The sequence below is a fragment of the Hemiscyllium ocellatum genome, chromosome 25, assembly GCF_020745735.1.
Source record: "Hemiscyllium ocellatum isolate sHemOce1 chromosome 25, sHemOce1.pat.X.cur, whole genome shotgun sequence".
NCBI lineage: Eukaryota > Metazoa > Chordata > Chondrichthyes > Orectolobiformes > Hemiscylliidae > Hemiscyllium > Hemiscyllium ocellatum.
In genome coordinates, this window is record NC_083425.1 from 18,810,401 (window position 1) to 18,837,516 (window position 27,116).

The window sequence follows — 27,116 nt, forward strand, 5'->3', positions numbered from 1 at the left end:
TTTTGACAAAAGTCACCTGAATTATGAAGTTACCCATGTTAAGCAATCAGATCACCATAAATAAAGAGTGCAGTTTTATACTTAATTCTACATGAGTTCCTTTAATTTGTTGGGGGGGGGGAGTGGTAAAAGAAAGAGGGGGCATGAGTGGGAAAGGGCATGAGAAGGAGATAGGGTGAGATACAGAGTGAAATAGAAGTCAAGAGAGAGCATGCAAGAGAGATTCAGATGACAGATAGACTCCCCACTTGGCAGTGGGGAAATAAAATTACTCACCAAAGAAAGTGTTGCAGCTTTGTACAGGTTAAACTAACTAGCAGCATATGGCAGCTGTACAATAGTGTGGAGGTATTACTGCATTTCCAAAACAAATATTTTCTTCTGATGAAGTCCAGCTCGGCCATATCACATATGGTGCCATTTATTTCCCGAATTAAATCACTATCAGTAACTACCCAGTTGTTGGACTGCATTTACAATATTTTGACATTTGATCCTGCAGATAAGAAGTTCAATCTTGCTTATTGAGGATTATAATTCACACAAAAAGGTCAGTGTAATGGACGCCCAGTTAGTACAACTGTTCTGTCACAAAAGTCCAATCTTTAGAATCGGATAAGTTTGAAGTGAAGCAATAGAATTAATACTTTTACATTCTGTGCTTGGCTGAGGAAGGTATTTTGGAATTTTCTAACTAGATCAATATTCATCTTATATCAAAAATGAAATATATTTGACTGGAACTGCCCTTCTGCTTGAACTTTTTTTTGTACCTCACCACAGATAACCTAGGCTACAACAAAATGCAAAGAAAAGCTGGATTAATGAGCTTGGAGCACCCCCTAGAGCTGCAGTGACTGGTTTCATATTGGTTATTGATTCGATTAATGTTATTCAAAATTTGCTTCAGATTGTCATAAATTCACAAGGGGTTTGAAATTCCTACAAAGGGAAATTGTCTTCAGGTGATTAAATTGGCTACAATCATTAAGTGGAAAGCAGGAAAGAGCAAGAGGGAGATTGAACCCCTTCCCCCCACCCCACCCCCCAAAGTGAACCCTTGCTGTCAATAATGACTGCAAAAAAACATGTTACAGTTTGGTAAGGTGACAGCTGGAGGTATAGACCTGCAATAATCATGCTTTAGTATGTATTACAGAGAAGGAAGTACATCTGGGAATTAAAAATAATGTAAAGCACAGTAGCACACAATCTGGCCAGCTTCTACCTTCCCTTCAGTTAAACACAAGATTGGTAGAAAACACATATGTGAGTGGATGATTCTGAATGTTATGGCCGTCTAAAACAAAGTCAGTACTCGCATGGTGACTTTCAACATGATGGAAATGAGTCAATGTCTCAGCGCTTAAAAGTTTATAGTTTGCCAACAGCCACATAGATCATTTCCCATGGAATTGGCCACATTTAATTCTTAACTATTGGAGAACAATTTAAAAGTGAAGCCCTGGTAAATTGTTATTCAAGTTAAGAGAACATGTATTGCAAAGAGGACTGGATATAGTGATGTTTCCAGAACAAAGTATTTATATATTGGTGAAGCTGTGACATCTATAGCTTGAGAACTTTTCAAAATACAATGATGCTTCACCCATTCTACAACAGCAATGACTGGTATTAATATTGTATCTATGTGAAGGATCAATTGTCCTGCTTCATCATCTGAATTAGTATACGTAGTAATACTATGACATTAAATTACATTTGCAGAGGTCCGTCAGTCAAAGTGTACTCATACCAGTCAGTTTCCAGTCATGTGACCATTCTGACATACATTCACAATATTTTTATTGCCATCACAATAATACAAAAGACTTACGAATAATGTTTAAAGATTGATTTCAAAACACCATGGGAAAAGAATAAGAACCACATTTTGAAATTGCCTCCACCAACTTGCATTTCCAAACCCCTTTTTTTGACTTTGAATACTTTGAATAACCCCTTCACTTTCTCTGTTCCAAGAACAATCCAAGCCTCTCATTTCTCTCCCCACAACTGAAGTCTCACACCCGTGGTACCATTGTCCTGGCTCTCCTCTTGTTTCCTTTCCAAGGCCTTGACGTCTGTCCAAGACTGTGATATTCAGAATTTAGCACAACATTTCAGTTGGAAACTATGCCATGATTTATAAAGGTTTGGCATAACTTTCATTTGCACTTTCTGTCTTCCTGATTTTTTTAAAAAGTTCCTTAGTTTGTCCTGGCTTTTGCATGTTCTCTCTCTTTCCGCACCCATTTTTAAATTATGCCATTTAGATTTGATTTCCTCTTCTTATTCTTCCTTCTGAAATGAATCACTTCACACTTAGCAGTGTGAAACGTCATCTAACATGTGTCTTCCCATCTCATAAGTCTGTCTATGACATTCTAAAACCTGTTACTAACCTTCTCACGGTTTATGATTATTATTACATGAGTTTAGTACCATCTGTCTCACAGGGCAATACCTTTGTGGTCTCCTATCAGCTTCGCGTATCCAATGCAGTAGGGCTGAGGTGAGGAAAAAGCATAGCAAAGATTGGGAAGGACCTTGTAATGAAAAGAAAATGGAAAGCACCATTAAAAGTTCACCCACAGGACAGAGCTGGAGTGAAGTCAGATGTAATAATATGGCATTTATTCACAATCTTACCTATATCATCTGGTGTGTTCGGTCACTTTATTTGAGGTCATGCAGAAATATACCTAGAATTTAAAAAAAGACACCATGACTAACAGCAATTCAACAGTAATAAAATTGTATTCACATAATAGAGAACAACAGTAACTGCATAGTAAATTGCAACAGAATAGCAAGTAAAACATTCTGTAGCATTTAAAGATCTCCAAGTTGAAGTGAATTACCAGCCTTGAATCTTTACAAAGAACATTAATATGTAACTTTCTTTTGCCATGGGTGCTGATTGATTTCTGATTCCAGGTATTGGTTTTTCAGCTTCTCATTCCAATCTTTCCCTCTTTGAGAGTTGGGGGAGGGCTCTTCTGGTGAAATGGTAGTTTGTGCAAGAATGCACAGGTTTAAGTCCCATCCACCCAAGAGGTATATAATAGGGTCTCTGAACAGGTTGATTATGAAAATACCTAAGGGCTGGAGATTTAGCACATCTTGAACCGTCACATCAAGAAAGGCTACCATTCCTACCTTTTGGAATAGGATTTGTTTCCAGAGAAAGCCACTTGGCTTAGTACAAAATGAGATGCGCGTCATACTTGCCAATTTTTCAAGGCTCTCACTCTGCCTTGCAAACCTTGCATGCTGAAACAAGTCATAATTTTTGTGTATGTAGGAGATTGCTTCATTTGCGAGGCTACATCTCCTTATTACTTCCTAGCTGTGGGAAAGGGTGTAACTGGTTAAGAATAAGCTACATGTTAATTTACGACATTGAGGAATTGGGCTTGTTTCAAGTCAGTGTTCCGATTCAACCAGTTGTTTTATCCTTTTGAAAGTAGACAAAGCCCAGGCCAGGAGTTTGGAGATACAATCACTTGTGGAATTTATTTTGATTGACCAGATTGCGCTTTAATTGGTTTTTCTATTAATATCTGTTCTTTCAATCAGTTACTCATTGATGAATCATAAAATCCCTGCAATGCGGAAAGAGGCCATTCAGCCCATCAAGTCCACACTGACCTCCCAATAGCATCCCACCTAGACTTTGCTTCCCCTCACCCTCACCCCATCCCCATAATCCAGCACTTATCACCAATCCATCTAATCTGCACATCCCTATAGACAGACAAGTTGGCATTGCCAAACCACCTGACCTGCACATCGTTGGACTGTGGGAGAAAACCAGAGCACCTGGTGGAAATTCCACACAGCCAGTTATCCAAGGCTGTAATCAATCCCTTGTGCCTGGTGCTATGAGTCAGAAATGCTAACCCACTGAGCCACTGATTGGATGTTTAACAAGATTCTCCAGGGCAGTGCTGGGTCCACTACTTTTCATCATTTAAATAAATGATTTAGATGTATAAGAGGTACAGTTAGTAAATTTGCAGATGACACTAAAATTGGAGTTGCAGTGGACAGCGAAGAGGATTACCTCAGATTACAACGGGATCTTTATCAGATGGGCCAATGGGTTGAGAAGTGGCAGTTTAATTTAGATAAATGCGAGTTGCTGCATTTTGGGAAAGCAAATTTTAGCACAACTTATACACTTAATGGCAAAGGGAGTGTTGCTGAACAAAGAGACCTTGGAGTGCAGATTCATAGCTCCTTGAAAGTAGGGTCAAAAGTAGATAGAATAGTGAAGACTGCATTTGGTATGCTTTCCTTTATTGGTCAGAGTATTGAGTACAGGAGTTGGGAGGTCATGTTGCGGCTGTACAGGATATTGGTTAGGCCACTGTTGGAATATTGTGTGCAATTCTGCTCCCCATCCTATTGGAAAGATGTTGTGAAACTTGAAAGGGTTCAGAAAAGATTTACAAGGATGTTGCCAGGGTTGGAGGATTTGAGCCATAGGGGGAGATTGATTAGGCTGGGGCTGTCTTCCCTGGAGCAATGGAGGCTGAGGGGTGACCTTATAGAGGTTTATAAAATCATGAGGGGCGTGAATAGGATAAATAGACAAGATCTCTTCCTGTGGTGGGGGAGTCCAGAACTAAAGAGCATAGGTTTAGGGTGAGAGGGGAAAGATATAAAAGAGACCTAAAGTGCAACTTTTTCACACAGAGGGTGGTACATGTATGAAATGAGGTGCCAGAGGAAGTGGTGATACAATTGCAAAATTTCAAAGGCATCTGGATGGTTACATGAATAGGAAGGGTTTGGAGGGATATGGACCAGGTGCTGGCAGGTGGGACTAGATTGGCTTAGGATATCTGGTCGGCATGGACGGGTTGGACCGAAGGGTCTGTTTCCGTGCTGTACATCTCTTTGACTCTATAACTCTGACACCCTGATGAAATCAAAATATTGATAAACCGTTCTGAGAATTTCAAGATTTCAGCCTCTCTGCATTTGCCAAATTGTGACCACTCAGTAGGGAGGATGCCATCTGTCTGCCTGATGATCACTGATCTAAATTTCTTACGTGGGCAATTCCAGACCTACACTTGAAGTACAGCGGGGCAGCCTAAATTTCGTTGAATCAATGGAGTATTTTCTTTCACCAACTTCCTAGTTACTTCTGTCCAGCTCAATGTGTTGGGATTTTCAAATACATCCTATTTAGAGCATTGATGATTCCAACTTGAACAATCCATCCATTCAGTTATTAATTGCTTCAACAAAACACTCTTGAGACTTTGAAACCCATCTAAAGTCTCACTGTAGCCAGGTATAGCTGAGAGGAAACCACGTGTCAAAATTTAGTTTGGAAAGTACTTTCGGCTCCATTTCTCTAATCCAATAGAGCATAACATAGACGTCTTTGGGATATATTCATGCAATGTTAAAATGCTAGTTTTTTGGAAGTGGCTGCATTGCATTTTTGAAGATGTCTTTGCTTCATTGCAACAGAATGTGGCTGATATGATGTCTTGGCCATAGTTAGGTTATCACCACAATGCTGGAAAAAAGAAAGGCAAAATAAAATAGGGACAATGACAATAGATCGATAGCTCATTACAGTCCTACATATTGGAGCCTCGTGAACATTTCATTGCAGGATAACTAGAATGGAACAGCCAATTGTACCCAAGGTTAAATGAGTCTAGGCATTACGGTCTGCCACTTTTATAAGGCAGTGCACACACACCCCATATCAACTTTTTGAGTTCATTCTGTCAATGGCAAGTTTTCTTCCTTCCCACGTATTGTTAGCATTAGATATCGGTGGTTTAAGAGACCATAACAGGAAATTTGTTTAATGTGAATTTACTATTTTGTGGAAATCATTTAACATAGAAACTACTTTCTGACTGGTTCCTTTTTATTTAAAATTATAGATTCATTTCAATGGAATATCCATGAATCAGCATACATGCTTTTGTCTCTGTTTTTGCAATAGACAGAACTGCTGTCTTTTCTGAGTTAGCTTCAAATCGAGATTTGAACAGTTGACATTTACTGGATTTGCAGGAATCATGATTCAGAGAGTATGTACTCTCACCTGGGCCTGAAGATTGTGTCCACTCTCACAGCCGTGCTCTCTGGGAGAAAAGCATTAAGATATTGCTGTTGCCTGGAATCTGTTTGCTTTTGATTTTAGTTGGTTACTTTTCATGAAGGGATTGATATACTTATAAATGACTGCTGCATTTTGACCTCTCTCTTGCTTTTCTCTACATTATTGAAAATGTTTGAAAAAGATTGTAGGTAGCCAATAAATTTGCATTACGGCAGCTGCCTTCCCAAATGGCAAATAGAGTCAAATCACATTATTACCCGTTCTTACTCTGGTGTCACCAGTTCACCACAGGCAGTCCAGTGAATTTCTAGCAGTGAAAGTACTGCCAGTCCTGGGAAAGCCTTGTATGTTCCAAAGACGCTATAATTTCTCACACTTCGAGATGTGCCTCCACATTGTAATGATTAATTGAACATTTCAGAACATTACCTCAAATCCACAAAGCTCCATAAAAATGATAGAATTGAACAAGCTTTCATGAGTAATGTTGAAAATCAGAAATCCTCCAACAATCCTTCACTCAAAAGATAAAGTGAATTGCCAGTAACCAGTAACGCCAACTTCCTATTGAAAAAGCAATTCCAATCCTAAATGTGTTTCTTTAAAAAATGAAATAGAGTTTGAAATTTGCAAATTCTTCAGTGCTTTGAAACATTTTTGATGACATTTCAGCTGGGATTTGGTGAGATGCATTGCAAAGGGGAAACAGATTTTACCAACATCACCCACAGTGAAGATTGGAAGCCTGCCCTGAATTATTCTGTCACAGATGCTTACGTGCAGTTCACAGTTTCAAGACAACTCATTTTTCCTCTGTCAACACTTTGCCCATGAATTAAATGTGCCTTCTCCTTTTCACACCAGTAGCATTCGAAGTTATCAGTGTCTGACTACATTGTATCGGCCTTCAGAAAACATTGTCAATGTTTTCTGAAGGCCCTCTAACATATCAAATGAAAAGAGTAACAACAACAGAAAGATGTTGCTATTAGTATTCAGCATTAGAAATAGAAACAAATAACTCAATGAACATACAAAAAGTGCAGGGTGCAGAGGATTTTTAGTTTCAAGTACACAGGCAGTTGTAGCTCATCATTACCCAAAAACCAGCCTAAGGAAGCTGCAGAACATTGTCAATGTTTTCTGAAGGTCGATACAGTGTTGTCAGACACTGGTAACTTAGAATGCCACTGGTGTGAAAAGGAGTAGGCACATTTAATTCATGAGCAAAGTGTTGAACAGAGGAAAAATTAGTTGTCTTGAAACTGTGAACTGCATGTAAGCATCTGTGACAGAATTGTGCTTGCAGAGGGAAAGCACAATTAACTGTGGCAATGGCTCTGAATGATTCAAGTTTACTTTAAGAAAGATATACCTATTTCCCAATATTCAGTCGGCAAAAACTCCATGTCTGCCCAAAGTCTTTTTCATAATTCACTGCAGAGTTTTAAATGGACCACGAGAAAGAGTGCAAGAGGTTTGCAGCCCACAAATAGCCCCACATAACTGACAAGAGTGACATTTCATGTTTGCATTGCCATTTTTCCCCCCGACACAAAGATATAAAGAAAGTAAGTTCTCCACTGTAAGGCTAAAGAGCAAGCATATTTGGTGTATAACATCAGGACTCATTGAACTCCTGATTGTGTTTAATGTATGACAAGTTGCGAAATGGTCCCATTCCACAGAATGATCAAACCCCACCTTGATGAACACACAGTCAGAAAATAAACCACATTAAAAGAGATCACCCTCAATGATTCAGTAATGCAAATGCTATGCGGTGTTATTTGATAAAAGTCCAGTATTTTAATACTAACCAATTATTGTTTATGAAGATAGGAGCAGAAAGGAAATGGCATTAATTGAAAGTTCTTCCAAAGAACAATATATTTTATAAATTGGGAAGCAGCTGGATAAGAATATACAACATCCTTGCACTTGGGCTTGAGATACTCAAAATGGCATTGCGATGACTTGAGTTTTTGATAAGTGGATCTTCAAGTGCATCACAACAGAAACATTGAATGGTCTTCTTTTTGTAGATACTTCAGTTTACCCAACATATTCCTTTAAAATATTTCACTACATGATGTAAGGGGTTTCTCTGAAAATTCCGATCTCCTGGAAAAATGCTAATAACTCACTTTAGAAGACTAGGTATGTAATCACTGAATCATATTCAATGATCTCAGAAATACTTTGAGACACCAAAATCAAATGAGATCACAAGAATTTTTTTAGTAAATGATATTAGCCCTCTTTATCATGATTTAATGAAGTGTAAAATGCAATTTAGAAAGGGTGACATTAACTCTATTTTGTGCAGCCAGAAACCAAAAACAGTGAAGCCATGACATCAGATAACACCCCTGCTCTTCATCAAAATAGTGCCAGGAGTTATTTTTGAGAAGGCAGACAGGAATTTGGTTTAAAGTCTCATCCTGAAAAATTGCATCTCCACCCATGCAGCACTCCCTCAGTACTGCACTGGAGCATCAACCTCATTGTCTTCAAGTTCTGGAGTTGGGTTTGAACCTACAATCTTCTAACTCAGAGGCAACAGTGTAGACAGTGAAGGCCTGTCTTGGCACAAGAAGCACAATTTGTTCTACTTTGCAAATAATTAAAACAAATCTTAGGCCTCGATGTTCCTCTTTCAACGTAAAGTGGGAAAATGCTTTGTTTCAGCCATAAAATCACAATAAAAAATCTCCCATCTCAGAAGCTGAAACAAATCGAAATCCTCCAGATATTCTCCCTGTTCTCTTTCAAGGAATTTTGGGCTCTAGCAAATATTTTGGAAAAGTCAGGCAAAGCAAGTAGGTGAACCACATGGACCGGAATGGCCCTGGTTTCACTGCCCATCTCTTGATTATTTAACTGCTCCAAGTTGACCACAAAGAGGGGTAAGGCTGCAATGTCCCCATAAAAACACAGCCTGTCAACATAGAGTCATAGAGATGTACAGCACGGAAACAGATCCTTTGGTCCAACTCATCCATGCCGACCAGATGTCCCAACCCAATCTAGTCCCACCTGCCAGCACCCGGCCCATATCCCTCCAAACCCTTCCTATTCATATAACCATCCAGAGGCCTATGAAATGTTGCAATTGTACCAGCCTCCACCACTTCCTCTGGCAGTTCATTCCATACACATACCACCCTCTGCGTGAAACAGTTGCCGTCTTAGGTCTCTTTTATATCTTTCACCTATCACCCTAAATCTATGCTCTCTAATTCTGGACTCCCACAAGCCAGGGAAAAGACTTTGTCTGTTTGTCCTGTCTATGCCCCTAATGATTTTTATAAACCTCTGTAAGGTCACCCCTCAGCCTCTGACACTCCAGAGAACACAACCCCAGCCTATTCAACCTCTCCCTGCAGCTCAAATCCTCCAACCCTGGCAACATCCTTGTAAATCTTTTCTGACCCCTTTCAAGTTTCACAACATCTTTCTGATACAAAAGAGACCAGAATTGCATACAATATTCCAACAGTGGCCTAACCGATGTCCTATACAGTCGCAACATGACCTCCCAATTCCTGTACTCAATACTCTGACCAATAAAGGAAAGCTTACCAAACACCTTCTTCGCAATCCTATCTACCTGCTCCTTTGAAGGAGCTATGAACCTGCACTCCCCAGGACCTTACCATTAAGGGTATAAGTCCTGCTAAGATTTGCTTTCCCAAAATGCAGCACCTCGCCTTTACCTAAATTAAACTCCATCTGCCAATCCTCAGCCCATTGGCTCATCTGATCAAGATCCCATTCATTTGCACAGGGATAATGACCAGTAAGCTGTGGGATCATAGCTCAGGGGACAGCATCTTACTCAAGTAGAGACATGAAAACTAGTAGGGCAGATCACAGAGAATGATCAATCCCTTCATGACTGGAGAACTCCACAGCCCTCAGCTGTAGTGTGAATAATGGGAAAACTCCCCAGGGAAGGAAAATTCCACAGGTGAACAGGATGTGTAGATGATTGCATATTGCTAAAGGGATTTTTTCATGACATCATGCAGAACTGTGCCAGACCTAATCATCAACTCACAAATGCCAACTCTATTGTTTTACAATTTTAATGTCAAATATATGTCAGGCCCCTTACTTCATGGCACTCATAGTAGCCCTGCAACACTCAATGTCCAGACTATACGTCAGTACATTGCTAACGCTAAAAATAGAATGGTTGAACAAGAAAATCAACAAGCTGAGAAAATTAGTTCAGGTTGAAAGAATGTTTCCTGAGCAAAACTTCCTCCTTGTGGTTTACTTGTCTAAACTATGACAGGACTAAGGTGATAAGTGGACAAGCAGGCTCCTGACTCAAAAACAAGGCTCAACATTTACACTGCATCATCACAAATCGATACTTGATTCGAAACAAACCTTCACCATGCTATTCAAAAAATATTACTAGATGATAAATGTCAGATAAAGATAAATAATATGGGAACACAATGCAAAAACCACCCATGCTAACATTCCCCTTCCAGTCAATTATCTTTTAAACTCACTGCTTCAGTTAAGCTTTTAACCATTGCAAAATAGGAATGGTGTGACAACTTACAAATAGGGCATTTGCAAAGAAATGCAGAACACAACTCACCCTCCTTCAGTCATAAGTCAAAAATTATTACACTGGATTTATTACAAAGGACAGTTGGTCAGGCAGTATCCGAGGAGCAGGAGAGTCAACGTTTCGAGCATAAACTCCCAAAGAAGAGCTTATACTCAAAACATCCATTCTCCTGCTCTTCAGGCGCTGCCTGACTGGCTGTGCTTTTCCAGCGCCACACTTTTTGACTCTGATCTCCAGCATCTGCAATCCTCACTTTCTTCTTCACTCACAAGTCAGATGATATAAGTGCAAGCATCAAAATAGTATTTTTTGAGCACTCTGACATTTTCTCGAAAGCTACAGTTGGATTTCCAGTGCTACTTTCTCATTCCAACCAAGTAATTCTTTTTAAGTGATGCATCATTAATAACGTATTCACGTTGACATAAGCAGTATTTGGACAGACGCAGGTACACAGTTGGTAGAATTCATCGATATCCTTGATAACCATTAATTCTTCATTAAATGCAAAGCCACAACACATGTTGCCTTCGCATCCCACAATCATCTTTCAGCTGCTTCTCCCCCACACCTACCCTGATCGAACAGAAGCCTCACCTCAGACCAGGCAGGCAGACAGAATTCTGCAAATGTTGGCGGCATGGTAGCTCAGTCATTAGCATTGCTGCCTCACAGCACCAGGGACCCGGGTTCAATTCTCGTCTCAGGCAACTGTCTGTGTGGAGTTTCATCCGGGTGCTCCAGTTTCTTCTCACAATCCAAAGATGTGCAGGTCAGGTGAATTGGTCATGCTAAATTGCCCATAGTGTTCGGTGCATTAGTCAGGGATAAATACACGGTAGGGGAATGGGTCTGGGTGAGTTACTCTTTGAAGGGTTGGTATGGACTTACTGGGCCAAATGGCCTGTTTCCATACTATAGGGAAACTAATCTAGTCTAAAAATCAGGAGGAGGTCCTTACTCACGCCTGACTTCATACCATGTAACTTACGGAATCCAGGGTCAATGTGGAAGGCTTGCTGAGCCAATCCATCATGACTGAGGTACCATCTCTGGGATGTTATTCAAGGAACTTGGGATGAGCTGCCCCAGAATTGGCAGAAATCTCCAAACATTAGCAAAGACAACTGCGGGCTCTAACTATGGAAGGATGTGCCTTTGTCGCATTCAGTGCCTCATTTGGGTGACTTAGCCAATTTACCCTTGCTAGATTTACTTAATAGTGGCCTGGTACAGTTGCATAGCTTGCTGGGCCATTCCAGAGGAAAGAGAAAAGTCAATCAACCACACTGCTGTGGGTGTCTGGAATCACACTACGGAGAAGGACAGCAAATATCCTTCCGCAATGTATCAGTAGATGTGTTTTTTTTGACACTTGACTAGTAGGTTCACAATCATCTTTAGGTTCCAGTTTTTTTTTCATTTAAGATTGATTAATTAATTGAATTTATATTTCCTAGCTATATGATGAGACTTGAACTCTGTACATTATTAATCCAGACCTTTGAATTGCTAGTACAGTCACAAGGTATTTGTAAATCATACCCATTAAACTACTTGCTAGACTACTTCAAATATTTGTGATTACTGAACTCCTAAATCTGCACGTCATGACTTCTTAAGAGATTTCAATTTTTTGTTAAAGTCATGCAGCCGTATAGTTTCCACAGATTACATTCTGGTGGAATCTCTGAACTAATGAAGTAATAATGCTGGAAGCCAACTCCCCAAATGCAAGTAAAAAGCACTGAGGTGTGAATTGCAGTACAACATCCAAAAATAAACTGCAATTGAACTTTTGCAAATGTTTCAGGATTTGAAGTAGCTAGGTAATGTCTGGGGAGCTTTTGTTTAACTTACACAGGTGTGCAGACAGCACCTGCAGGCTTAATCTGGGTGAGGTTTGTACAAAGTTAGTACTGCAACATTCGAAAGCCAACTGCGTGTTGCAAAACTGAGTTGGGAGGTTATTAGTCTCAGTTCAACAACTCCTACAGCACATGGACCATCGTGTTTCAAAGCAGCCACTCACCACCATGTTCTCAAAGGCAACTCGGGACGGGCAGGAAAAGCTGGCCCAGCCAACAACACCCATGTCCCATGAGTGAATTTTTAAAAAAAGCTCTTTGTGCTAATTTGTTCCTTGTCCAGCCAGTTTCAATGGTAAATGTAATGTAGTGTTTGCATTAGTTTCGAGAACATTACCAAAAATTGGAGTGCAAGCAATTTAAAGCCACTTTTCTCCCAAAATTGTCTTTTATATTTTCGGCTGTTCTCGCTGAAATTGTGTGCAAAAGATCTGCCAACAATTTCATCTGGCAATGAAACCTGTTATTATGGGGATGTAACATTTCTAAATGTCTATAATGATACGCTACATACATTTGAGGGGAGAGTGACAAGATATCACAGGGGGAATTTTCAACATCGCTTGCATTATTTGAACTGGTTCTTAATTAACAAGCACCCCTTAGGAATATCTTCTGGGGGAATGCACAGTTTGATTCATCAGTAAATGCAGAGCTTTGCAGAGAAATTCAATACGATTCAAATATAACAGCAAAATTATGACGGAAATAATTTTCTTCATCTCCCACTATATTTCAATAATGCTGTTAACGTAGTGAGTCAGCCCAAGGTGCTTCACAAGAATGTTATCAAACAAAGATTCAACACTTACAAAGGTTGTTTCTTTTATCTCTTTGAAAAAAAACAAACATTTATATTTTAAAAAAGTAAACCAGCCAAAGAGAAATTCTCAACACCTTCAGAGATGTGAAACAACCATATCCAAGCTGCACCTGGAATGTTACCTGATGACCATTCTGGTCCCAGCTTCTTGCACTCAAAATTCAGCATAAATCTTTACAAAGTCTGTATTATTCCTGCAACTACAAAGACACAGCAGAAACTATAACCACCTAAGTCCACTTTGAAATATTTCTGACATGCACCTCATGTGTTGTTTTCGATGCAGTATACAAGAGACAGAGTACAGCACAATGCTGCACTATTAATTCAGTCTTGGCAAAGCTATTCCTCCAACATGCAATTGTGATTAACTGTAGTTTTTTGACCCAACCCGATATATTACATGTAACAAGACTTGGCAGCATGTTCTTATCTAATCTTTTCCCCATTGTTGCAGTCCTGTATGAATTAAATGGGTTTGCACACAAATTATTAATAAGATTTTGACATGTTGCCCTCTTGCATTGCCTAAAATGATATGGTGCAGTTGCTGACAGCACATTATTGGAGCAATTAGATAAGGAAGGTTCTAGTGAGAGACCAGCAATTAACCACTTAGGTCCTTTCCATTGGGCTATACATGCCAGAAGAGATTGGACACCACAGGGAGTACAATCAACATTAGAAAAATGTATTCTCCACTCAGAGTTGAAACTTGGTTTTAACTCTTTCTCTCTTCAGAAAGCCATCTAGTGTTCTTTATTAATGTCTGCTCAATAATTTCCAAAGACTGGAAAGGTAGCTTGTTTGTTGAGTTTTTTTTTTCTTCTTCCTCCCTCTCTGTTGGCTCCTGAAGCCTTGGACACAATTTGTTGTCTTGTAACTGGTCAAAATGGATACTTGTCATGCATGAATTATATAGAATTACATTTAAATTACAACATGGAAATAGACTGTTCAGACCAACCAAATTTTCGCCAGCAGTCATCCCAACGTGGGAACATACTGTATGGCTATATCTCACCAATCATCAATCTTAGCTCTGCTTAAAATGTTGACATGGCTTATGCTTTAATCATTGATTCTGGAAATGGATTTCACACTCAATCCTCAGTGGAAATAAAATTCTCCTGATCTTAGTCCTAAATCTCATACCCTATGAATGAGATTCCTCAATCATTGGAAGAATACACATTTTTGAACTTGCTACTTGGGTGCAAAACATGTGTTGCAAGTTGGCCAACAGTTGTAGAAGGCACCAAATTTTCCTTTCCTTTGAAATCAGTTTCTTGCTGCACTGCTTCATCTTGCTGTAAATAAGTAGCTGTATAAAATCAACAAAAACTCTTGTTGTAATAGTCAGATAGACAAAATAGACAAAAATTTCACATCTAAACATTTATAATCATTCATAACAAGCACAACAACTTACAGTCTTAAAGTACCTTTGAAACAGTAACATATCTTAAGATCCATCACAGTAACTTTATTAAACAAAACAGATCTTGTGAATCTGCTGAATTCCTTGAGGGCATCAACATTTTTTTCTGTAATGCAGTATCCAAATATTCACACAGCATTTCATCAGTCGATTTACATAGATTCATAATTACGTTTTGACTTTTTGATAAGAAACCTATGCTGTTATAAAATCAAATATTCATTTTGTTTTAAATGACCTGACCCACTTGAGATGCTGCTTTTGCTGTCATGCAAACCCAATGTTTCAAATTCCTCTGCACTTCAACCTTCTCCAATTTTATCCTATTCAAAGTATAAATAATGTCTATTTTTAAAATCTTAAATATATCACATCATTTACCAACATTGAATTCTATTACTTTCTGTCCATTCTGCTACCATACCATCTAAGGTCAGGTGAATTGGCCATTCTAACTTGCCCATTGTGTTAGGTGCATTAGTCAGAGGGAAATGGGTCTGAGTGGGCCACTCTTCTGAGGGTCGGTGTGGACTTGTTGGGCCGAAGGGCCTGTCTCCACACTGTCGGGAATCTAATCTAAGATAATCTACTTGTCGTTTTCAAGGGTTCTACAGAATATTTTGCTTTGCCTTCCGCCAGTCACAACAGTTCATGACAACAGACTATTTGTTTGAGAATCTCAGTGAAGCCCACACTCCTCTCCCTGACTGGTGTTACATGTGCACACACCCAGCAATGGTCACTGTATAGAGATCAGTAAGTAGTAGAAACCATGCTGTCTTTCACTAAGCCAGGAGGACAGATTTTTCAACATCCCTTATGTATGACCTAGTTGACTTTGGTGAACTCAGCATGAACTGAGAACCATGAATCTTCCTGGTCCAGATGACCCAAAGGTGATCCCTTTGTTATTGAAGCTAAATAAAATCTCACTTAATCATGCAAGCCTGTATGTAGAATGCTCAATGTATTTAATGGAAACTACATCCATGGTTTGGAAATTTACTGGGAAGTAAACAGTTAATAGATCAAGCAATAGGAAACTTCAGTCTGCTGACACTCTATCCCACATTCACATTCTTCTTGCTCACTCATGTCTGCCTCAGTTCTTCAAACAGGCATGACTGAAAATGAAAACTGGACAATTAATTTATTTGTGACAAGAGAGAGTAGTTCCACTGGAATCTTTTAAAGAGAACTGAAATGAAAAGTGGAGTTTCACATTCCTGGGGGGCAGCAGAGTGAAGAGTTTGCAAACATCCCCACACTACTATCCCATTTAGCTGTTAGTTATTAGCATCTCACTTTTATTTTAAATTTCATAAGTATACTTTGTTCATAAAAATCTTTATATACATACATAGTTTCTAAAACAGTTTGGTTCTGTACAGTAGCATATGAAGAAACAAACAGAGCTTAGAGGTTGACTCTGTCCAACAAACAAACCAAAGGCACTTCTCACTTGTGCAAGACTATATTTACATGTATTTAAGTCACATGATGGGAGGGTGGGTGTTGGGGGCTGATAATTGAACAAAAACCCATTTACCTTTGGCAGAAATATCTTACATGGTGGTCTTCCTCATTCTGGAGAACTCTTTTTTTATTTCAGTAAATACACTGTATTCATAAAATACCGTGACATACATACATCATACTCCCTAAAGCAGCTTGGATCTGTACAGTAGCAGAAGGAGAAACAAACAAACATTGGAGTATAACTCTATCCGACAAACAAACCAAAGGCATTTCTTACTTGTGCAAGATTATTTACATATATTTGAGGCACTGGTGGAGGGGGTTCGAAAATGGAACAGACCCCCATTTCATTTCAGCAGAAAGACCTTAGATGGTGGTCTTTCCCCACTGCGCCTTGACAGCAGCTGTCCCAAGCCTTTTAGTATATCCCTCAGCACATAATCCTGGGCCTTGGAATGTGCCAGTCTACAACACTCAGTAGAGGTCAAAAATATACTTTATTCATAAAAAACATCTTTATATAAACACACACACACACACACACACACACACACACACACAAAAACAGTTGGTTCTATACAGTTGCATATCAAGGAAACAAACAAACATTGGAGTTTGACTGTATCCAAACAAACCAAAGGCATCTCTGACTTGTACAAGACTACATTTACTAGGGTTTGAGGCAGCAAGAGGGTCCGATCACTGAATGGACCCCCATTTATCTTTGGCGGGAAGACCTCAGACAATGGTCTTTCTGCACTACATCTCGGTGGCAGCTGCCCCAAGCTTTATTGGATCCCTCAGCACATACTCCTGAATCTTGGAATGTGTCAGTCTGCAACACTTGGTCGAGGTCAATTCCTTACTCTGGAAGATCAACAATTCTCAGGCAGACAAAAGAGCTGCTTTCACCAAGGTGACCTCCAGGTGCGGTCAATGTTTGTCTCGGTGTGCATCACGGGGAACAGATCACAAAGTCACAGAGCTGCTCAAGAAATTGATTAGGTTCCTTTTTTATTTCAAGAATATGCTTTATTCATGCCTTGAAATATAGAGGCACATGTAAAATCATCTCTGCTTAACTATGTATTGGATAATGGCAAAAATATCAAGACACACTGCTTTGCCCACCCATCGAGTTAATGGTTTGACTACCAGTGGGAGGACAAGCCCCTTTAAAGACACTTGCCACTACGGATTACATTTCCCTGTTCTCAAGAAGGCCACAAAGGGGACACTGTACAAACTCAAACTCTGAGTAAGATGTCTCATAATACATACACAATGCTAATTAGGTGATAGTTCATGAAAATCCTGTCTTCTTATTGGTTAGCAAGCAGGCACTAATCTTGAACTTTCCATTCAAGCAGAATTTAAGTTTCATAGCAAGACCATGCACATTAAGATCTACATATTGCAGCTTTAGTCGCAGCTTGCCAGTTCCATGTTGAAATAAGGGACAATTAAGACAATCATGGTGTTGCCTCTGAGTTTAAACATCACTCCTCCCCACTACTGCTGTAGAAAATTGGCACAAACCTGTATAATAGCCAGAGAACAACTCAGTTTGCCAGTTCCCATGTATCCTAATGGATTATGCTGAAAAAAACCAAGACAGTGACAATCTTGGATAGTAAGAGTAAGTTTATGGCAATTTCTTGGATCCATTTTCAAAGCAGTGCTAATGTGCAAACTTTTCAGCTGTTAGACATTAAAATGTGCTTTCACATTAAATGGTGCAAATTTGTTTACCCTGTTTTTAGTACACAGCAAAAAAAAAAGCACCTTAAACTAGCCATGAGGTGATTCAAATGAGGTCAGTACAAAGAATATTCTCAAAGTTCTTTTCAAGCACACAGCTGACATCTGAGCAGTAGTTGGATGTAGTCCATTGGACAGCCTTTCTTCAGGCTAAATAGCCCATTTAATTGTGTTTTACAAAACAAGATTTGCACACAACTCATTAAGATTGAGATCACTATATTCCATTTCATATTTTATTCTTTGCAAAAAAGCAAGGACATTCACTAAAATTAGTACGCTCTTAAACACTGTGCACTCCCCTCCCTCCTCTTCTACTCATTTTCTCCACATTCTCCCCGATCCCATGCCCTTCACCCTCTCTAATGTGGATGAAAAGCAAAACTCTTCAGAAGCTGAAAATCTGCAGTAAACACAGAAAATGCTGGAAGCTTCCAGCAAGCTGTACAGTACCTTTGGAAGCAAGAGACAAAGAGTTTTGAGCAAGTTTTCATACCAAAAACATCTCGCCCACATTTTCCCACAGATACTGTCAGACCTCCTTGTGCCATCTCTTTTCCTCTGCCTCCACCTTTGCTTCTAAGCCACACTCCCAATTTGCAAATTTGGCACAGCTCAGGCTATAAATTGGACCTATTGCTTAATAAGCTGGTCAGGAGGACGGATGAGCACCTAGCCTCCCTTAAAACCCAAATATATTTAACAATAGCATGAGTGACAGCAGAAAACATTTGTTGGACTCATGTCTTGGAGGGTGTGAGAAGCAGTGTGCTTAACACTACAGTTACCAAACTGCAATTGTTTTTAACATATAATTGTGCCAAATGGTTTCTCTCCCCTGCCAGTTAGTGTGTAAGTACAGTGAACTGTATATTAAGGCTTCTTAAATCTAGGATTTAAAAAAGAAAATTAAAGTTGTTCTTTATCATTCTATCTCTTTGTCAAATGATGTGATAGAAATAACAGCAGTGATTCAAACGTGGTAGTTTCACACTGAACACAGATACTGCACGACAACAAAGCACATTTAATATTTGCATTGTTACAGTGACTTAGCAGAATTTACAATGACATTAACTTGGTGCCAAAATTGTCCCATCAGGAAACAGAAATAAATGCAAATTAAATTATTTTACAGCTATGTTGTTATCGCAGTCTTTTTTTTTTAAGTTGGTCGTTTACAAATAATCGTGGATGAGCCGATTAAACACATCTGCAGAGATAAATCTGGCTCTTTGATAATCCGACAGATTACATTAATAATTAGGTTGCATCACATCTGCACTACCTGCTTTGAATGTGTATTTCACTTCAGCCCACTCTTCTGCCTTCTCCCCAATATAGCTGCTTTGTGTTTCTTTTCAAAAAACAATCTAAGCCCTATCTGAACACCTCAATTAAATCGGCCTACACCACACTCTCAGGCTTCACATTCCAGACCTTAACAAATCACTATGTGAAACATTTTAGTCTCACATTGCTTCTTTTGTCAATTATTTAAAATCTGTCTTCTCTAATTCTTGACCATTCCATGCCTAGGAACAATATCTCTGATCGACTTTCTCCAGTCTTCTCATAATTCTGAATTCCTCGATCAGATGTCTTCATTGACTTCTCTTCTCCAAGGAAAACAGCCCTAACATCTCCCCCCCTCCTCCCGCAAAAAAAAATCAAAAGAGCTGTGAATACTGGGAATCAGAAACAGAAATTGTTGGGAAAACTCGGCAGGTCTGGCAGCATTTGTGGAGAGAAAGCAGAGTTAACATTTCCATTCCAGTAACTTCTCCAAACTATGTTCATAACTGAATTTCCTCATCACTGGAAGCATTCCCATTAAGCTCCTCTGCATTCTCTCCGATGCCTTCACATCTTTTCAAGCATGTAGTGTAAAAAACTGGATGCAATACCCCAGGGAAGGCCAAATTAGCATTTTGCACAAGTTCAACATGACCTCCTTGCTCTTATAATTTATTTTTCTGTCAACAAAGCTGAGCATACTATACACTTCATCATTAAGCCTGCGCTCAAATGTCCTGCCACCTTAATACATCCTCTGGTCTTGCAGACCCTTTAGAATTATATCTTTCATTTTTTGGAGATGCCGGTGTTGGACTGGGGTCTACAAAGTTACAAATCACACAACACCAGGTGTGTGCTCGTTACAAATCACACAACATCAAGTGAGTGTTTCCAATTAAACCTGTTGGGCTATAACCTGGTGTTAGGTAAAAACAATGACTGCAGATGCTGGAAACCAAATTCAGGATTAGTGGTGCTGGAAGAGCACAGCAGTTCAGGCAGCATCCGAGGAGCAGTAAAATCGATGTTTCGGGCAAAAGCCCTTCATTAGGAATACAGGCAGAGAACCTGAAGGGTGGAGAGATAAGTGAGAGGAGGGTGGGGGTGGGGAGAAAGTAGCATAGAGTGCAATAGGTGAGTGGGGGAGGGGATGAAGGTGATAGGTGGGGGGGGTGGAGTGGATAAGTGGAAAAGAAGATAGACAGGTAGGATAAGTCATGGGGACTGTGCTGAGCTGAAAGTTTGGAACTGGGGTGAGGTGGGGGAAGGGGAAATGAGGAAACTGTTGAAGTCTACATTGATGCCCTGGGGTTGAAGTGTTCCAAGGCGGAAGATGAGGCGTTCTTCCTCCAGGCATCTGGTGGTGAGGGAGTGGCGGTGAAGGAGGCCCAGGACCTCCATGTCCTCAGCAGAGTGGGCGGGGAGTTGAAATGTTGGGCCACAGGGCAGTGTGGTTGATAGGTGCGGGTGTCCCGGAGATGTTCCCGAAAGCTAGGAGGCGTCCAGTCTCCCCAATGTAGAGGAGACTGCATCGGGAGCAACGGATATAATAAATGATATTGATGGATGTGCAAGTAAAACTTTGATGGATGTGCAAGGCTCCTTTAGGGCCTTGGATGGAGGTGAGGGAGGTGGTGTGGGCACACATTTTGCAATACCTGCTGTGGCAGGGGAAGGTGCCAGGATGGGAGGGAGGGTTTTATGGGGGTGTGGACTTGACCAGGTAGTCATGGAGGAAACGGTCTTTGCGGTAGACGGAAAGAGGTGGGGAGGGTAATATATCCCTGGTGGTGGGGTCTGTTTGGAGGTGGCAGAAATGTCGGCGGATGATTTGGTTTAGCGAAGGTTGGTAGGGTGGAAGGTGAGCACCAGGGGCGTTCTGTCCTTGTTACGGTATAACCTGGTGTTGTGTGATTTGTTACCTTTCATTTTATATTGTTTCTATGTTCTTCCTATCAAAATGAATCACTTTACATTTCTCCAATTGAACTTCATCGTCCATTTATCTGCCCACTCCACCAACTTGTCTGTGTCATTTTGAAGCTCAAAGCTTTCAAGTTCCATACCATCTGCAAACTTTGAAATTGTGCCCTGCATACCAAACTTAGGTCAATAACATCATTTCCAATTACAGTCACTGTTGTAACAGAGGAGCCATGGTGGCCTATTTACACACAGCAAACCTTCCCAAACAACATGATCATCATTTTACTCATGTTAAGAGAGGGATAAATATTGGCTATAAACACTTGAGGTAACTCTCCTGCTATTCTTCAGAACAGCCCCAGGGAATTTCGGTATCCATCTAAGAGGGCAGATGGAGTGTTGGTTATGGCTCATTCGAATAAAAAGGCATCTACAATAGCACAGCTCTTGCTCAGTATTGCGTTGAAACATCAGCCTAGCTTATGTTTCGCTCATGTCTCTGAAATAGGACTTGACATGCATGACCTTCTGCTGCAAAGTCAGGACCACGTACTAGCTGACATGGTAAAAGACCTCATTCCTAACATTGCCAAAACAAATAAATAAAACCTGGCTTTTTTTCTATATTCCTTCATGGGATGTGGATGTCACTGGCTGAGCCAACATTTACTGCCCAGTCTTGAGTTCAGTCAATATTGGTCTAATCTCCCATGATGTTGCATAAAGAGTCAAAATCCACTTTTGGTAATCTCACACAGCTGAAGATGGACCAGGAGTTGAAGATTAATTTAGTTACAGTTTTCAAAAAAAAATTCCATCCTTAGTACTACTTAATACTTTGTTTTTAATATAAGTTACATAACAAAATGCAGCAATTTAAGGAGCACGGGTGAAAAAGATATCCATCACCTAAAAGGCACAACTATTTCATCAATCACCTTCCCTTCATAAGGTCAAAAGTGGAGATGTTCGCTTATGATTGTGATATTGCACAATGTTCAGCACCATTCATGATTCCTCATATACTGAAACAGACCATGTTCAAATGCAACAAGATCTGGATAATATCCAGGCTTGGGCTGATAATTGTAAAGTAACACAAAATAAAACCATCTCAATCTAACACTGTGCCTTGACATTCAATGCTGTTACCATCACTGAATCCTCCACTATCAGCATCCTGGTTACCATTTACCAGACAGACAGTCAGTTGGACTCACCACATAAACACAGTGGCTGAAACAACAGGTCACAGGCTAAGAATATTGTGGTGAGTACCTCACCTCCTGACTCCCCAAAGCCTGCTCACTATTTACAAGGCACAAGTCAGAAGCGTATTGGAATACCACCCACTTGCCTGGATGAGTGCAGCTCCAACACTCAAGGGGCTTGACACTATCCAGGACAAAGCAGCCCCCGCTTGATTGACTCTACATCCACATCCTTCCATGACTGATGCTCAGCATCAACTGTGTGTCCTGTCTACATGATGCACTACAGGTGTTTGCTTTAGACAGCACCTTCCAAACCCATGACCACTTCCATTTAGAAGGACAAGGGCAGCAGATAAAGGGAACACAACCACCTGCAAGTTATCCTCCAAGCCACTCACCATCCTGATTTGGAAAATATTGCCATTCCTTCGCTGTCACTGGGCCACAAATCTGGAATCTCCTCTCTTATGGTATTGTGGGTCTATGCACAGCATGTGGGGATAGCAGTTTAAGGCGGCAACTCACTACCATCTTCTCAGGGGCAATTAGGGATAAGTAATAAATGCTGGCCAGCCAGCAATGCCCGAGTCCCACAAATGAATTTTAAACAGATGAATAGCAAGCTTTTGCATGATCTTCTATTAGAAGCAAAAAAGAAGCACTAGCACTTTCAGTCCCTGCATGAATAACTCTTTTTGAAATAAGTCTATTAGTCCATGTACATTATTGGAGAATTGGTTACTTACTGATATTCCTACAGTAGTCAACTTCTCAAACCATTAGATCAAGAGTATTTGTATAGATGATATCTTACTCCTCAAAAAGCCTGTGGATCGGAATGGACACTTGGCCAGGTGAGACCATCCTTGGAGGTAAGTACCTTCATTCTGATCATCATTTTTCTCACTGCACAGTTAACATCTGGAATTTGCCGTATCATATAGATTTGAAAACTGTGGTGCTCGAAAAGCACAGCAGGTCAAGCAACAGCTGAGGAGCAGACGAGTGACGTTTCAGACATAAGCCCTTTGTCATTCCTGATAAAGGGCTTATGCCCGAAAGGTCAACTCTTCTACTCATCAGATGCTGCCTAACCTGCTGTGCTTTTCCAGTGCCACACTTTGTTTCCAGTCTCCAGCATCCAGCAGCCCTCACTTTCCCCGAGTATAGTATCGATTACAAATTGGACATCCGCAAAATGGAAAATTGGATGAGAGACATGAAACACAAAATATTGCACCCTTGTATACTTTATGGTATTAGTTGTCATAAAACACACATTGATTTGTGACATAGAAACTAACAGAAGTTCTTAAACAAACCATCTAATTTCAGAGGGAGTTTTGTGCTTGAAGTATTATCCTGTATTATGGAAGGAAATATTAGTCTAAAATGACTTGACTTAATTTGTCTCTTTAATCAGCCTGAAGCAGCTGGTAGGGATTTATTCTCAAAGCAATACTTCCATCCTTTTTCCCTTTGTGACACCAGTTCAAAACTTGTGGCAGCCCCTCCACAAGATTTGACACAGTGAGAGGACAGATGTACAGCTGTTATGATTTAGTCAGAATTCCACAGCGGCCATTACTGCCTGAGGTTTTTTAAAAATTCATTCATGGGATGTTGTCACCGCTGACCAGGACACTATTCATTGCCCATTCTGAGTTTACCAAGAGGGCAGTTGAGAATCATCCGCATTGCTGGGGGTCTACAGTCACAATTAGGCCAGACATGATGGCCACCTCAAGTTTAGCCCATGACTCCATTTGGAGTCCCAACTCCTCGCTCTGGGAAGTCCAGCCTTCCAAGGCTTCTTTAACTCAGTCACTACCAGTGAAAATCTGTGAAAATCCAAGTGTGCTATCATAAATGAAAGAGAGTCAGAAAAGGCTTTGGTGACATCCAGGACCAAAGCCAAGAGAAGCAATGCTACATTCAGAACTTGCTGTTTGCAAAATGGTGCTTCATAACCAGACACTCCAGAGGACAGTTTAAACACTGTTTTGAGCCATACTAGTATACTCCTGAAATCAATAATTGACTTACTTACAATATCTTAGCAAGGGAAAAGGCCTAGCTAAATTAACATCAAATACAATCAAAATAACTTTGAGGAACAATGAGGAGGTTTTTTGAATTAATAAGGAGGTTTTTTGAATTAATAATATTCCTTAGTGCCTCGTCAGTAATTTGCTTTTAGAAAAAGTCACCTTTGAAACACAAACTCTTCCAATGATTGAAGGATGTAGTCTCAACGTGAATTTATCCCATGTTTACTCAGTATAGAAACACAGTCACCCAGCAGATATATACACGCACACAAATTTATTTTAAGTTGACGCGGAGGCTAATTTCTAAAGTTTATTTTAAAAATTATGACTAGAAAGAAATTAGAAAATCTTGTCGTAATGCAGATGTCTTTAAAAATTTACGTTTTTAAAAGAGCTGGAGGTGATGTTTTTGATTAAATCCATGTGTCAAAGATGCAAGACTGGTGTTTAATTTAACTTTTTACTCCTACCTAAAATATTTCTTCTCAGAATTGCTAGGTTTGGTTGCAATTTGATAACACTTCCAGTCTTGAGGGCAAGAATGATTTCTTCAATATTTCCCAAAAGTGATTGCTAACAGGCTTCACAAAAAGCATCTAAACATAGAAAGGAGTTTGTAAAATATTCAAGGATATTTTCTCAATTGGTATAGTGAATACAAATAGCAATAACCACATTGTATCCTAACAAAGGGGTCTCTAGGGATTTAAGCTTTTATGTGAACGATAAAATGTATCAATCTCACACAAGGTATCACTTTCAAGTTATCTGTTAGGTTTCTACTGGCTTAATCATTTCAGCAGAAACAAACTAAATTAAGCAGGGAACAGCATGCCTCTGAATGATCCCTCCCAGTAAGATTTGCTCAGCTAGGCTTCTTTTATGAAATCAATAAAAGTCTTCATCTATGCAGCTTTACAAAATGAGGAACATATGAAACAGATATAATTCCAATTGTGTAACTCTTTTGAACTGTGAATAGTTCATCATCAATAAGAGTTTAAATGAATATATAGTCAATGAAGTAATTGTGATTTCTGACTTAGCAACTCTATAAAAGGTCATGGGCTTATTGTTGAACGACATCGATCCTGAAGTTGATTTTGTTAGAATGAAAAGGTAGATCATTTGATCTGCTCATTGATTCACGGAGCAGTTCAGTATACTCTTCAAGTGAAACATTCATTTAAAAGGTCAGACATTCCTATTGTCCTATGGAGGAATCTTTCTACATTTACCTGATAGTGAGAGAATGGATTGGAATAGAGTCTTTGCTTCAAAATAATTTAAAAAGATGACAATAATTCACCACTAAAGTAAAAGTGCCATTTGGAAAATGTACCTGTCCAATATCCAATTGCTGGTAATTCAAAGAATATCATTTGTTTGAGTTTAAATGTAGCAGACAGGGCAGCAAAGTAACAGGTAATGAGAAAGAATTTGTATTGAGTTAGCATTTTTCATTTTCACTTAGTGCCCCAAAACACTACATCAGTTAGTTACATTTGTAGTTCAGTCATTAATAAAACAGCACACAAAGACAACAACCAATTTTTACAGAAAATGATCCCAAAGTTGGTGTCAAGAGCAACTAGGGATGGGTAATAAAAATGCTGGCCAGACAACAACACACACATCCCACAAAACATTAAAAGAGATGACTGAATGATTAAATCAAAATCATTAAAATGGCTTGATTAAAAATTGTGGTAACAAATCTGGGTCAACTGCCATTTTCTTCTTCAAATAGTATCATGGAATCTTTTATGTCTAATTTATAGTGGTTTTATATTTCATTCTAAAGACAAAACTTTAAACAGAAAGATCCTCTTTAATACTGCACTGTAATGAGTCAGACAAGATTATACACTTCGCACTGTCCATGCTGTCTACAAGTGTAATTTTCTGAAGGATGAGATTGCAGAGTTGAACAAGTGTCTAGTTAGCAACTTGAAGCTTGAAGCACTGTTATGGATTAGCAGGGCCCATGGTAAAGTAATATGCTTTATGTGGATCCACATTTGCATGCTTGCATTTTAATTACCAGAATTGAGTTCAATGTTACATTGCCTAGAATGGACTGGCATTCACGGCATCCAGAGTACACAGGTTTACACACCAACCCCATAAGCAGATCAATGGCCTTCTCTGCTCTATCACAAAAGTGCTATGATCTTCTCTCTATCCTCTTTACTCAAGGTCTGACTCACTGTCCCATATTTTGATTCCCAGATACAAAACAAATGATACACTATGCCTGGTAGAGTCCCACCAAGACTCATGTTCTACCACTCTCACTAATGTAGGCAGCAACTTTACTCTCACTCTCAGCCAGCTAGCCAATCTCACTCTGCATATGCTATGCTCTACCCACTGATTCACCTCACTGCCTTTCCCCAACCGCACTAGCAGCTGTGCCACGCATACTTACTACTCAGTCAATTCCTCTCTCTTTTTGACTTAGACCAATTGAAAAGAAAACAAAGGGGCAGATGACGAGCATGACATTCGGCTCCTCACCTCACACGTAAGGCGCTCTCAGAAGAAGACCCAGGAC

The 27,116-nt window shown here is 39.7% G+C and overlaps 1 long non-coding RNA gene across 1 annotated transcript in view; it reads right to left on the reverse strand.

Moving 5' to 3' along the window:
* Positions 1-27,116, reverse strand: part of LOC132828006 (uncharacterized) — a 242,275-nt gene that overhangs the window by 67,594 nt on the left and 147,565 nt on the right. Inside the window, exon 2 of the long non-coding RNA XR_009646065.1 lies at positions 2,653-2,705. This is a non-coding gene — a long non-coding RNA (uncharacterized LOC132828006). The remainder of the gene's footprint in view (positions 1-2,652; positions 2,706-27,116) is intronic.